The sequence below is a fragment of the Pundamilia nyererei genome, unplaced genomic scaffold (genome assembly GCF_000239375.1).
Source record: "Pundamilia nyererei isolate P.nyererei 1_Seehausen unplaced genomic scaffold, PunNye1.0 scaffold02404, whole genome shotgun sequence".
NCBI classification, from domain to species: Eukaryota; Metazoa; Chordata; class Actinopteri; order Cichliformes; family Cichlidae; genus Pundamilia; species Pundamilia nyererei.
The window spans coordinates 1-5,941 of NW_005189805.1; the positions used below are offsets into that span (position 1 = coordinate 1).

The 5,941-nt window shown below is 37.6% G+C and overlaps 1 long non-coding RNA gene across 1 annotated transcript; it reads left to right on the forward strand.

The window, feature by feature from the left end:
• The first annotated feature begins 282 nt into the window (after positions 1-282).
• On the forward strand, positions 283-3,137 carry LOC102202578 (uncharacterized). The gene is made up of 3 exons (XR_312587.1): positions 283-303; positions 2,583-2,756; positions 3,051-3,137. It is a non-coding gene; the product is annotated as an uncharacterized LOC102202578 (long non-coding RNA).
• Positions 3,138-5,941: the final 2,804 nt, after the last annotated feature.

Sequence of the window (5,941 nt, forward strand, 5' to 3'; positions counted from 1 at the left end):
TCAGGAAACAGTCCAGTACATCAAGGAGAAGCTCAGTGAGAATCTGTCTGCAGAGAAAAGCATCAATCTGTTCCACTGTCTGAATGAACTGAATGATTGTTCTCTAGTGGAGGAGATCCAAGAGTACCTGAGATCAGGACGTCTCTCTAGATATAAACTGTTTCCTACTCAGTGGTCAGCTCTGGTCTTCATCTTACTGTCATCAGAAGAAGATCTGGATGTGTTTGACCTGAAGAAATACTCTGCTTCAGAGGAGGCTCTTCTGAGGCTGCTGCCAGTGGTCAAAGCCTCCAACAAAGCTCTGTAAGTATATCTGCACATTTAAAATTTTTATTCTGACCTTCAACTCGTTGCTTCTAAATGTAGATAAAACTGAGGTTATTGTGCTTGGTTCTTAAATTCCTAGCTGGAGCCTATCCCAGCTACCAAAAGGCAGAAGACAAAAGGCAGGGTACACTCTGGACAAGTCGACAGTCTGTCACATACACACTTACATTCTCACCTTTGGGCGATTTAGAAATATTAATGAACCTATTCCCACTAACTGCATATCTTTGGACTCTGGAAGGAAGCCGAAGTACTGGGAAAGAACCCATGCAAACATGGGGAGAACATGGAAACCAACCAGGGTCTTTGCACCCAGGGATTCCACCATTTCTGAGGTGGTGGTGGAAATGAACTAAGGACTTTGTTGTTGTGAAGCAACAGTGTTAATCACAGCACCACCATGCTGCTAAAATGTGCTGCTGAAAGGTGCACACAAAGGTGCTGTTTTATTGTTTAAAGACTTTAAGTCGTTATTGTTTAAAGACTTTAAGTCTTTTAAAGACTTTAAGTCTTTAAACATTAAAACAGCATATTTGTAAAAATGATCAATAGATGGTCTTTTAAACATATGAAACAAATTGTTTCATAAGTTTAAAACAGCAAAAGGAATTTCAAAATATTTTAACCATTATAATTTTACATTTTTACATGGATTTCAACTTTGATATTTTACCACCTTTTAATAAAAGACAGTTTAAACCTGGTTGCAAACAGATAAACTGATTAACTAAAATATATAAACCAGTTAAAGAAAAACAGGAAAATGTAAAAGTAACCAAAAAAAATTACACCTAACCCTAATTAAATCAATGACTCTGACTCTCACCATCCACACATCCTGGACAGAGAGGAACGCTGGTTTGAGCGGGGAGTCAGGGAGGCAATTTACATGAAAAGGGAAAGACCATCTCTGTATCGAGGAACGGGCCTATCTGTCACCATCCTACAATGCTGTGATTGCAGCCATTCTCTAACTCTCTGTGAATGGTACTCATGGCCATTGATCAATGGTCATAATCAGTGATCAGTGGTCTTTGATCAGTGGTTGTTGATCAATGGTTATGACAAATTGCATATTAAGGATCAAGGAACAGACCTCACAAATCCATTGTTCATTAATGGTGCTAATTTCAGTCATTATGCAAATGTACTGTTTATAAGAGTGGAGGAAACCTGCAGTCAGCTGAGACTGAAGAAGTCACTTGGATGAGTGATTAAACGTTTCTCCCACTGCCAATGCTACATCCACATGAACAGAATCAGCGCTTGGGGATTTACTTACCTGGATAACTGAACGTGCATCAAGACATTTTTGCTATAATAATATCCCTTTCCCACTAGTATCTACAACGTTTGACTTGAAGCAATTTGACTCAACACATTTTTGGTTGTTTTCCATTTCAATTGAGTACCACCTAATGAGTGTAGGGTATTTATAGCAATGTGGCTCAAGGTCCCATGGCGGTATTTGTATATGATACATTTGCCACAACAAAGAACATCTAGTCAGTGGTATATCTGCTGCTCAGTATATGAATTTGTGTCGAACAGAGGCAAGTTAGCAAACTATTAGAGTTGCAGAAAGGTGCAACTAATAAGGTGTCTAAGAAGTACAGCAAGCTGTTCATACCTGAGGCCTTGGGGAACTGCCAGACAAACACTCACAGCCTGTACCACTTGAAGAAGTATGCAAGAGAGGCCATACAAGAACCATCCAAGGTGCACTCTCAGTGGCAGGGGAACAATATGAGAACAGCCGCACCATGGCCAGAGACAGAGCAGTATTAAAAGATTATATGGGAGAAAGCTGCAATCTATAACAGCCATGCTCAGTGCTAATGGATCTAAGAAGAGACCACAGAATGTTCCTCTCACTGAAAACCTTACGCCCACACGAACAGAATCCGATTCTTTAGATCATAGCAAAAATTAATTTCACTAAATACATGCTTTTATGTCATTAGTTTTTGAGATATATGTTCAAACATTGCCTCAGATAAAGTATATTTGACCAAATCTCTCAGCCCCAAACTGGTTTCCATTTAAATATATAAAATGCAATTGTGGTTTTATTGAACAAATACCAAATGTGCTAAAGTTGTCATCTGGGGAAGCAAATATACAAGATTTGATTTGATTATTGTGTTAACTATGAATTGTATTGTGTACATAAATATGTATTTTTCTTGTATATGTTCAGTGCATAAAGGTATAAAGAGATTTCATTTCATTACAAACTGCATTTGTTGTTTCAGGCTTAGTGTTCCTAACCTCTCAGAGACAGGATGTGAAGGCGTGTCCTCAGTTCTGAGATCCCAGTACTCCAGTCTGAGAGAGCTGGACCTGAGTATTAACAGCCTGGAGGATTCAGGATTTAAGATTTTTTCTACTGCATTGGAGAGTCCACATTGTAGACTGGAAACGCTCAGGTCAGATCTTGTCTTAATTTCTTTTCATTCATTTAGAAAATCAACTAATTAAAGGATTTGGCTAATAAAGTTCATTTGTATCTAATTGTTGTTGTTTCTTAAATGCATGTCCATAATAAAGTAAACAGTCTTTTTTTTCTAACATTAACACACAATAATAACGATTCTTAAAAAGAAACATAAAAAATAGATCAAAATTGAATATTGCTATTAGTAGTAGGTCTTCACTATAACTTGATTATAGTTTGACACCAATATTTGTTTTGATGTTTGTGTTTTGTTTTGTTTTTTCAGATTGAATATTTGCAACCTCTCAGAGAGAAGCTATGACACTCTGTCTTCAATTCTCAGCTCCCAGTCTTCTAGTTTAAAAGAATTGGACCTGGGTAACAATAAACTGCATTATTCAGGAGTGAAGATTTTGTCTATTGGACTGAAGAGTCTCAACTGTAAACTGAATACTCTGAGGTCAGATAAAGTAATATTTTGCTTTGCAGTAATTTGTCTGTTGTGTTCACATCTTACTAGGAAATTTCCAAAGAAAAAAAAATCAGGACTTACTGAATGTTACTGAATTTTGTAACTCCTCACCGCACCTTAACAAAAGTTGAGTTAGTTTAATTGTTTATCTTTTATTTTTCAGACTGGACCACTGTAACTCCTTAGAGAGAAGCTGTGAAGCTCTATTCTCAGTCCTCAACTCCCAATACTCTAATTTGAGAGGGCTGGACCTAAGTAACAATGATCTGCATGATTCAAAAGTGAATCTTCTCTCAGTTTCAGTGAAAGGTCCACACTGTAAACTGGAAACTCTCAGGTCAGGATTCAGACTTTTCTGTGATCACCTGTATAGATTTTGTCAAATAATCTTTTATTTAATTTTGGGTGGAATTGGGTGGAAATATAAACAAAAGATTTTTCATATTCACATTTTTGTTTATCTGTCAAAAGAATTATTTCATGTTGTGGTCAGTTTAGAGATCTAGGACTTTTTTTTAATTTATATTGCATGTTTAAGAAGAAAATTATAACTTTTATAGCAGCTTTATTCATAAAAGAAATGGCTAGCTATTCATGTCTGGGGAAAAAAACAGAGTCAGGGCTTTGCTGAGCTTCCTGGAGCCTATTTTCATTGGCAGTATTTTTCTGTAAGATTAATTTCTTTCTTCCCACCATCACCAAAACCTGCTCACATTGGATTGTCTGATTGTGGGTTAGTCTCTAACATCTTAAGGTGTTACTTATGAATAAAGTTAAATGATTTTGATTGGACTGAAGTAGTTAACTGTTGTTATATGTGACAAACAGAAAATGATTGTTGACAGATGGATGGTTGTTTTGTGTGTCTGCAGTCTGTCAGGCTGTATGATCACAGGGGAAGGGTGTACCTATCTGGCTTCAGCTCTGAGCTCCAACCCCTCTCATCTGAGAGAGCTGGACCTGAGTTACAATCATCCAGGAGACTCAGGAATGAAGCTGCTGTCGGCTGGACTGAAGGATCCAGGCTGGAGACTGGACACTCTCAGGTATGGAGAGAATGTCTGATAGAGGAGGAAGAGCTAGAAACATTTCCTGTGTCCTTCACTCACGTCCTTAGTCTTTCATGCAAATGTAACGATAGCAAAAAAGTTTTACTGGGCCATGTTAAAATAAATGTTTAGTTATTATTCTCTTGTTTGATATCAATAAGAGAGAAAATATGTACGAGACATAATTTATTGTGGATTTGGCATTAAATGTAGATTTTGTCAGACTATGGGTCGTGGTGTGTGGAAGTAGCGGACTCGAACGCAGATCTCCTTTTGCAATGAGACAGAGAATTTATTTACAGTGGGAAATAATAACAGTCCAGTGTGAAATCCTTCGGCCGTGGCTCCCCGTGGTCAATTCACCCAGACAAAAAGAGTGAGAAGTAGTGATCGGTAGATGAGGCCTCGTGAAGCGTTTCGGCACATTCCCCAAACTGTATCGATACTGTGTCGAAACAGTGTTGCTGTTTTGCTCCATACTGACACCTACTGGACCTTAAATATCATTGCAGGCAACTTACTTGAGACTCACAACAGACACTGATTCAATGACCTAGTTATATTATACTTTTATACTTGTGTACACTGTAAGGTATTGTACTTTCCATGGAATCATTTTATATGTTTTACATTGCAAGTATTGTAGAAATCTTTAAAATATACTGTGAATTGCATTAAGTCAAAATTAAATGAAAGTACTTTGAATATAATATTACCCATTTAAATGTAATTGACTCAGAGTTTATTATAAATTTCTATTCAGAAAAATAAGTTTATCCAATGTTTTTGCATTCAGTCTATTGCGTTTTTGTTTTTTGTTTTTTTGAAACCATTTCCCCAGCTTTGGAAAACTCACAGGCACAGATGAAGCTGGGGTACACAAAAACTGTAAAGCCAGGTGAAAAAGATTCTGATAAGATGTCTCCCTATTCCCCCAGTACGTTAAAGGATCCTCTGATCTTGGAATGTTCCTCTCCGACACTCTCCACAATACTAAGGGGTTGACAGTCCTTTATAATAAAATTCAGGACTGCCTGGTCCAAAAAATGATGATAAAGCTGTTCAGTGTCAATATAGGCCTACTTGTGTTCATTCTCGGTGTGTTTGTCGCCTCATTTTCACATTTGGCTCTGTAATGCCTAAACACTGAGGAGGCGCTTTTGTTTGTGTAAGAAATGCAGAACAGTTGCGACATTTAACCTGCATAAAGTGAAATAAATAATTTACACTGCAAGTCCGATTGCTGTTTTTCCTATTCTGATAGATTACACAGAAACAAAGACAGACAAACTATTTGCAGTTAAAAGATCAAAATGATCACACACAGCAGAAACATTTCTTTTTCTTTCGAGCTCCATTTTATTATGGAGAGATGTGTATTTTTATTTAGCTTTGCGAGAATAATTTTGTGGTTTTTTTGGTAGCGACACATTCTGTTGACAGATGCGGATGCTGTACCTTTTAAACACAGTTTGGCGTTTTGGCACTGAGCGACACAGTAGCTGTATCGATCACGTGACTTTTTGTTAAAGTGACACACGCACCGACACAGGCTTCACTCTGTGAGCTTGATACAAGCGCCGGTGCGTCAGTGTTGCTGGACCCATCACTAGTGAGAAGCAATCCGAAAGGGAGTATGAAAGAGCACGCGATCAA